This window comes from Boleophthalmus pectinirostris, unplaced genomic scaffold (assembly GCF_026225935.1).
Source record: "Boleophthalmus pectinirostris isolate CB_2022bp ecotype Guang Dong unplaced genomic scaffold, ASM2622593v1 HiC_scaffold_12, whole genome shotgun sequence".
NCBI classification, from domain to species: domain Eukaryota; kingdom Metazoa; phylum Chordata; class Actinopteri; order Gobiiformes; family Gobiidae; genus Boleophthalmus; species Boleophthalmus pectinirostris.
The window spans coordinates 500,141-509,948 of record NW_026571018.1 but is presented as its reverse complement, the minus strand read 5'-3'; positions in this window follow the sequence as shown (position 1 = coordinate 509,948).

The window sequence follows — 9,808 nt, the reverse complement described above, 5'->3', positions numbered from 1 at the left end:
TAGTTTCTAGTTTTAATATTAGTTTTAGTAGCCTATTGATTAGGAGCCTATTTGATTTTCGATGCTTTTGACAGCCCTATACCCCTTTGTTTTAATGCATGTCCTTATTTAATGTTATCATAGTTTATACTTACTATAAACTATGATTACCAAGATGTACTCAATTACAAGTACAAGTATAGGCCTATTGTTTCTAAAATTAGACTTGGACTTAGACAAACTTTATTGATCCACAAGGGAAATTATTTGGACACAGAAGCTCACACATCACAATGTAATATAATAACAAAGAGAAAAAAAATATAAATGGTAATGATAAATTCTAAATAAGTACCAAAAAAAGCAAGAGACAGGTGTGAAATAAGACATAATTATATAAATGTAAATGTACAAATAAAATAAAAATATAGAGATGAAGTAATAAAAATCTGTCTCAGCCATATACAAGAGGTCATATGGAAAAACAGACAGTACAGCGTTATCTGTTCCCTGTGAGTATGGTATGAATGTAGTCTTGTGTATGGTATGTAGTCCTGACGAAAACTTTACTTAAGTAGGCCTACAGAGAACACAGAGAAGATGCAGTGCAAAAATATATATAAATGAAACCATTTTCAGGTGACGTCAGTCTGCATATACTGTGAGCAGTGAGGAGACGATACAGAGCTGTGATGTGAGTGAGTCGTGTAGAGAGGAGCAGAGACACACGTGGACAAGGACGGGGGGACTTGTACAGTAACTTCTGTGATTTTAGATGTAACTACAGTTACATGGCTAGAATTATACTCAATTACTAGTACAGGTACAGTTTTAAATATCTATTCAAAGAAGTACAGTTACCCCAAAACAGCGTAAGTACTTGTGAAGTACTGTCACGTGGAAACAGAGGGAGGACCGAAAACACAGGACTGCTTCAAAATACTTAATGACAAACCAAAAAAATCCAAAACGCAAGACTATTGCCATGACAAGAGACACGGAGAAACTCGAACAGAGACAATGGACCAACAAAGGGCAGACGAGAACACGGTATAAATGCACACACATGAATGAGACACAGGTGACACATTAGGGCGAGGCAAACAATCAACAACAAACAATCAGGAAGTAAAACTCAGAACTACAAGCAGACAAGACAAATGTCAAAATAAAACACAAACTACAACCACTACAAACATGAACCATGACAAGTACTCAAGTAAAAATTTTAATGAACTCTTCTGACATTTTAAAGTGGATACTAAGAGCAGGTGTCTCCTTTCTACTCAACTACATTTTTGAACTGGATGGAAAAGTAAAAGTATATTTTATTATTCCCTGAGATCTGTGGAAAATGCCAAGAGGTTTATTTGTACATAGTTTGAGCAAACAAAAATACAAAGACTATATATACAAAACATAAAGCTTTATTATGTCTCCATACTTTTACGTTTTTCTCTCTAAGAACATTGTTAACTGGGCACTTTAATACTTTTATGTAAGTAGATTTTTTCATACAGTACTTTTACTTGAGTATTTTTTGTTCCATCTGTACTCTCTACTTAAATAACAAAACTGAGTACTTTTTTCACCACTGGTAATTAGTTACTTCATCCCCTGCTAACTTTGACTGTTTTTAATAGCAATAAAGCTTACATACATTGTCATAGGCCTGTTTTGAAGTGATATCTTGTAATCATCACCAAGGGCGGCCCTCAGCTCAGTGCCTCGTGACCCCTGGGGCCTTGTGGGGCCCACAGTTTTTCTTAACAGTAACAGAATACAGCTCATACAGGCCAAAATGATCAGACCACAAAAGAATCATTGAAACTCTCTGTAGCAACTTCATAAGCAGCTCTGTATATGATTTCTAGTGCAAGTGTGACTTCATGCAGGCTAAACAGATGACCTGCCCACCACCAGGTCCAGTTATGAGTTAGGTCTGTGGAGAGGCAAGCATGCCTACGGTTTGCATACGTATATATTTACACAACAAAATAGCACTACTTTTTAGGTGAAATCTAACATTTTTGACCAATATGTATTCTTACAGTGCATTTGAAATAGTTTTTTAATATACTGGTATATCTTCTCCCTTGCTGCTCTATTTGTTACAAGTCAGCTCTGTGAAGAGGGAAGCCTGCATACAGCAACTATGCATGTTTTCAAGGTGTTTTGCCTAAACCTATAGCAATATTATTAGTTTATTTTTTGGCTGCAATCTAGTATATATTTTAACCAACATGTATCCTTGTTGTAAGTGGGCTTGCCTCTCCATAGACCTGACTTGTTCCTTGGCCCAGTGGATGGCAGGTTGCAGCACTGTGTACAGCCTATGTCTCATCATTGTCTGTGACTATGTAATGCTTTTGAATATTTTAAGTACAGGCCTACATCTTCCCTGGAGCTATGAGTCAGGTGTGTGGAAAGGCAAGTCAGCCTACAGTAAAGATGTATGAGTTCTGCCTAACAAAACCTCTAACATAACAACCTCTTATTTTAGTTATTTCTTGGCTGAAATCTTATATACATTTTGATAAATATGTATCCTTATTGTGAGTGGGATTGCCTCTCCACAGACGTGACTTGTACCTTGGCCTGATGGATGGCAGGTTGCACTGTAGTACTTTCTGAAATGATCAGGTATTTGAACATTCATTTTGAGCTGTCATACTTCTACATCTCTGTAAGGTACCAGCACTAAATATAGGCAGTGTAGCAGAGTGACCGGAGATGTCTGTTGCCATAGAAACTGCACCCGGTCCTGCGGTGGAGAGAAATGAGATTTTAAAAGTTACAAAACAAAAGTGAAGCATGCAATTAGGTTTGACATGTGATGAGGAGACAAAGAGCGTTACCAAACCAAATGTAACAGGATTAAAGCAGAAATGGTATCGGCCTAATCCAATTGTAACACAGCCTGTATCCTGCCATAAGACACATGCATCGTACAGAACTTATTATAAAAGTACAGCTGGCTTCACTTAGCCACAACCAGCACATACACTTTTAATGGAGGTGGGTAGTATTCACTTACATTTACTTCAGTACCTTTTTGAAGGAATTTTACTTTTCAGAGTACTTTTTCAGCAGCATACTTCACCTTGAGTAAAAGCCATGGTTCCTCTTCCCAATAAATCTACAAGTGACAAAAGTTTTATGTGACAATCTGAAATGATTTGAACATTTGTGTTTCTTGCAGCTTCTTCAAATCTGATTTAGTTTGACTCATTTTTGTGTTTGTCCTTTGAAAATGTTTTGTCCTTCAAATTACATTCTCTTGTAATTATAAATCAGATGTTACTCTTTACCCTTACTTGAGTAGTACATTTCACAAATACTTTTTTTTACTCTGAAGTGATGTTATTTTGAAGTAACGCTACTCTTATTTAACTATAATATTTGGTGGATTAATCAGAGAGATGCTCTGTGGGGGTTTACATGTAAGAAAAGATAAAAACAACATAAAAGACCGAGAAATAGTGTAGATTATATTAGAATCAATAACGGAAGCACCAAACTATTAATTATCTCAAATCAAAGAAGTTACAGAGTTTACTCTGAATGATAAGAGAGTTTTGGAGGGGAGATGTCTATATTTAAGAGAGACGTGATAAAAGGAGCATCTGTGGTTGGACCACCTCAAGTTTACCTGGTCCTGTTCCAGTCCCTTCTAGATTTGAACTGGATACAGAAGGGACTGGCTGCTCAGGCAGCTGGACCACTGTAAATCTTTTGAAATGTACCAGTTCTGTTTTTCACATTTTCAAGACAGTAAAAATCAGTTACAAAGACTTTAGTAAGGAACAATATGTGATCTGGAGATGAACATACTGTAATAGTGACGCTCCTGGGTGTCTAAAGAGTGCACTGTCAAAGACATCTACATTTAAAAATATTTAACTGCAAAAATCAACCTTTATTTATTCTCTGCATTTAACATTTAACATTTACCTTAGGTAAATAATGCACTTCACTGTGCTGGCCAGGAGAGGGAGCGCCATACCTCACATTCACAGCTGAACTCTGCTGTTGTCATGGTGACCGGGTTTCCTGACAGACGCAGATTCTGATTGGTCCAAATGGAGACAGCAGGGTTCACATAGAAGCCTGGATCATAAGACCAATAATAATGCATGGATATAAAGCTGGTTCAGTCTTGTTAAGTCCTGGTCTAGTCCTAGTCTATAGTCCTGGTTCAGTCCTAGTTTAGTCCTGGATATACAGTATATCCTGGTTTATTGCTGATTTATTCCTGGTTTATTGCTGGTTTACTGCTGGTTGAGTCCTGGTCTGGTCCTGATCTAGTCCTGGCCTATACCTGGTTTAGTCCTGGTTTAGTCTTGTTTCATCGTCCTGGTTTAAATCTGGTTCAGTCCTGGTTAAATCCTGATCTAGTCCTTGTGGATGCCTATAGAAATATTATGAGTAAACATACTAAGATTACTCTGGTAATGTTACACTCAAAGGAAAGTTGTAGAAATACTTAAACTTTGTGAGTAACATCACTGAGTTAAAACTTGTAACGTTACTCTTCATCCAGAAAACACCTTTTCCATGGAATATATGAATATACCATTCCCATGTTGAGGCAGCGGTTCTCACTTTATGTCTTCTCTCGTTCCTCCTCTGGTTTGACATTATTCAAAGTTCTCAAACACAGTGTGAGAGGGCTCTGACTGCAGACCTGCACTCAGAGGACCCTTATGTCCACTGAAGACCTGACCCATTACAGATTTGTGCCTATTTTAACCAGACACAGGGCTTTGTATAAATGTCGACATATCCCTTGGCCTACTCTGCCTTGCTGCAAGTAGACTAGGGCAGAGATTTCTCAAAGTTCATTTCACATGAAGACACTAGTAGAAATAATATTAATAATATTTAATAGTGAACTAAAGCAATGACTGATAAAATGTGACTCTGTGCACAATAGCACTCTGTAACCTCACTGTTAGTGTAGGGTGAGCAGATTTTCAAAACCAAAAACAGGGATACTCCTGGTTTGTCGTGGTTGGTAATAATAAAATTGTGTAGAAATCTGTTCTGCACTCGGCCCATTCACGACGAACATGTCAGTCAGTATTGTCACATTTTCTTTATGCTGTTCATTTTTAAGCAGCTTTTCTGTATTTTACTGTTGGCAGAGGTCAGAAAATACTGGCAGCTGGGACATTTCTTGTATAAAATTGAAATAAATCACTTGGATACATCTGCATCAATTCTTCTAAGCATACTTGCATGCAGTTGTTGAAGGAACTCTGATAGGTTGTTCCAAACATCTTAAAGAACTAACCACTGATCTTCTGTGGATGTGGCTTCCTCACATCCTTCTGTCTCTTCATGTAATCTCAGACACACTCCATGATGTTGAGGTCAGGGCTCTGTGGGGTCATACCATCACTCCCAGAATGCTGAAGATAGTTCATAATGGTTTTGGCTGTATGTTTGGGGTCATTGTCCTGCAGCAGAATCAATTTGGGGCCAATCATACGCCTCCCTGATGGTACTGAATGATGGAGAAATATCTGCTTGTATTTCTAAGCATTGAGAACACCGTTAATCCTCATCAAATCTCCAATTCCATTTGCAGAAATGCAGCCCCAAACATTCAAGGAACCTCCACCATGCTTCACTGCAGACTCATCTTGTTCCGCTCTCCAACCCTTTGGTGAACAAACTGCCTTCTGCAACAGCCAGATATTTCAAATTTTGACTCATCAGTCCAGAGCACCTGCTGCCGTTTTTCTGCAACCAGTTCCTGTGTTTTTGTGCAGACTTGAGTGGCTTGGCCTTGTTTCCATGTTGGAGTTTTGGCTTTTTGGCTGCAGTTCTTCCATGAAGATCACTTCTGGCCAGACTTCTCTGGACAGTAGATGGGTCCACCTGGGTCCCACTGGTTTTTGCCAGTTCTGAGCTAAGGGTACTGCTGGACAGCTTCTGATTCTGAAGGCTAATAAGCTTGATGTGTCTTTCAGCTGCTGTACTAAGTTTCCTCAATGTCGCCCGTTTGCTTTGGGCTTCTTCAAAAGAGCTTGAAAAGCATGTCTTGAAACCCCAGTCTGCTTTGAAATTTTTGTCTGGGAGAGACTTTGCTGATGCACTAGAACTACATTGTATCTTGTTGCTGTGCTCAGTCTTGTCTTGGTGTGGCCTGTGACATGAGACTGTCTTCCACAAGTCTCACCCAGTTTGAAGCTCAGTTTCAGTTCATGACTGCGTTCCAACCTACATGTGACACTGATGATCACTGATAATCATTAGCTCCTGTTTGGTATAACTGATACACTTGACTATAATCTTACAAAATCCCTGACATTGTGTGACTTGGTGTTGGTTTGAAGGCAAAAGGTAGTAACACAGTAAATTGATTTGATTTAGATTTTTCTTTTGTTCACTAATTTTGCATTTTGTAAGCTGAAAAAAACAATCATTATTTATATTGTTGAAAGCAATCTGGTAGTCTTTAATTAATTAGAATTTGACTAGGTTGTTTATTTTATATTTTGCACTAAGCCCATTAAATTGCTTATGAAGAATAAGCACATGATAAAAATCAGCATCTATTCAGAGGAGTTTGTCCTGCAGGGAGAGGTCTGCACTGTAGGTTCCTCTGAGTAGGTGTTGGACCTTTCAAACAGAAGCTGAAATAGTTGAGCCTTAGAGACAGAGAAGTGTGTTGTTGTGCAAGTTTTAGCCCTTTAAAAATAACTCTTGACCAACAGTCTGGTTCATTTGAAGTTGGATAGTTGGAAAAGAAGATCCACCTTGGCTCTGATGCCCCACATGTGTCAGAGGTTCTGTGGTCTCATTACACTGTGTTTTATAGTCCCATTGTCCGGTCTAAAGTCACGACAGTCACTTAACACACCAGACCCACAGAGCCCCCGTAACAGCCCCATAACAAGCCCCGTAACAACCCATAAAACAGTACGGAACAGGTGACAGCTCTGAGTTCATCTCTCCAGCTCCAGTGATGACAGACTGACCCACATTCTGTTCACATCAGTCTGCAAAAGCTGGAGAACCAAAAAAACAGAACAATACATTATAAATAAATAAATAAATAAATAAATAGTACTGATCACAATCTATTTCCAGAGGCACTGACATTAGAGCGAACATAGACTGGTCATGACCTCAATGAGTATTTGGAAATAGCTTTTTATTCAAAGTGGGATTTGGGTTAAAACCACAGTTTGTAACTTTTTAGCCAAAGAATGTGTATATGTATGTTTTTCATATTGGTTCTTATTAAAACACTGAAAAACATGCATCTCTTATTTGACCTGAAGGAGGGCCTGATCCTGTTGCTTTGGGTGTAATCTTCCACAGTGTGGCATTAAACCCATCTCCATGACAAAATTCTGAAGTAGGTTAAGTTAGTTTAGTTTATTTGGCATTTATAGTTAAAACCACAATGAAAAAACATGAGCAAAAAGCAAAAAAAAAAAAAAGCAAAGTCAAAGTGTATGCTTTTAATTTTCTGTTTCCATGGAATCACACAGGTGACATGCCACCTTCAGAAAGTTCCACACTGTCCCTTTAGAGTGTGAACACTCAGGCAGCCTTAGATCAGTGCAGATGAGTTGAGTTGTTGAAATGCACTTTGAGTCACTTCACAGTTTACAGTTTGGTGCAGAGTTCTTGGAGTTATCAGTCACTGTTGGCATGTAGTGTTTATGGCCACAGCTGCCCTGGGTCAAACTGATGACAGCATGATGGCCATTCAGGTGTCAGGCTTCAGGTTCTCACTGATGTGGTCTCCTTGTGTGGACATTTGGCTTGGAGCAGGGGTCAGCAGCACTGACATAACAACCTGATATGACATAACAAAAGACAAAAGAAAAACATGTACAACTGGACAACAAACAGACACACAACAAACAAACACACAACAAACAAACACACAACAAACAAACAGACATACAACAAACAAACACACAACAAACAAACACACAACAAACAAACACACAACAAACAAACACACAACAAACAGACATACAACAAACAAACACACAACAAACAAACACACAACAAACAGACACACAACAAACAAACACACAACAAACAGACATACAACAAACAAACACACAACAAACAAACACACAACAAACAAACACACAACAAACAAACACACAACAAACAAACACACAACAAACAGACATACAACAAACAAACACACAACAACAACAACAAACAACAAACAAACAACACAACAAACAAACACAACAAACAGACATACAACAAACACAACACACAACACACAACAACAACATACAACAAACAAACACAAACAAACAGACATACAAACAACACAACAAAACAAAACACACAACAAAACAAACACACAACAAACAGACATACAACAAACAAACACACAACAAACAGACATACAACAAACAAACACACAACAAACAGACATACAACAAACAAACACACAACAAATAAACACACAACAAACAAACACACACACAACAAACAAACACACAACAAACAGACACACAACAAACAAACACACAACAAACAAACACACAACAAACAGACACACAACAAACAGACACACAACAAACAGACACACAACAAACAAACACACACACAACAAACAAACACACAACAAACAGACATACAACAAACAGACACACAACAAACAAACACACAACAAACACACAACAAACAAACACACAACAAACAGACATACAACAAACAAACACACAACAAACACACACACAACAAACACACACACAACAAACAGACACACAACAAATAAACAGACAACAAACACACACACAACAAACAGACACACAACAAACACACAACAAACACACAACAAAAAGACACACAACAAACAGACACACAACAAACAAACACACACACAACAAACAGACACACAACAAACAAACACACAACAAACAAACACACAACAAACAGACACACACACACCAAACAGACACACAACAAACAGACACACAACAAACAAACACACAACAAACAAACACGCAACAAACAAACACACAACAAACAAACACACAACAAACAGACACACAACAAATAGACACACAACAAACAAACACACAACAAACACACAACAAACAGACACACAACAAACAAACACACAACAAACAAACACACACACACACAACAAACAGACACACAACAAACAAACACACACAACAAACAAACACACAACAAACAAACACACAACAAACAAACACACAACAAACAAACACACAACAAACAAAACACACAACAAACAGACACACAACAAACAAACACACAACAAACAAACACACAACAAACAAACACACAATAAACAGACATACAACAAACAAACACACAACAAACAAACACACACACAACAAACAGACACACAACAAACAGACACACAACAAACACACAACAAACAGACACACAACAAATAGACACACAACAAACAAACACACAACAAACAAATACACACACAACAAACAGACACACAACAAACAAACACACAACAAATAGACACACAACAAACAGACACACAACAAACAGACACACAACAAACAAACACACAACAAACAAACACACAACAGACAGACACACAACAAACAAACACACAACAAACAAACACACAACAAACAAACACACAACAAACATACACACAATAAACAGACACACAACAAACAGACACACAACAAACAAACACACAACAAACAAACACACAACAAACAAACACACAACAAACAGACACACAACTGACACACAACAAACAAACACACAACAAACAAACACGCAACAAAAAAACACACAACAAACAGACACACAACAAACAGACACACAATATACAGAC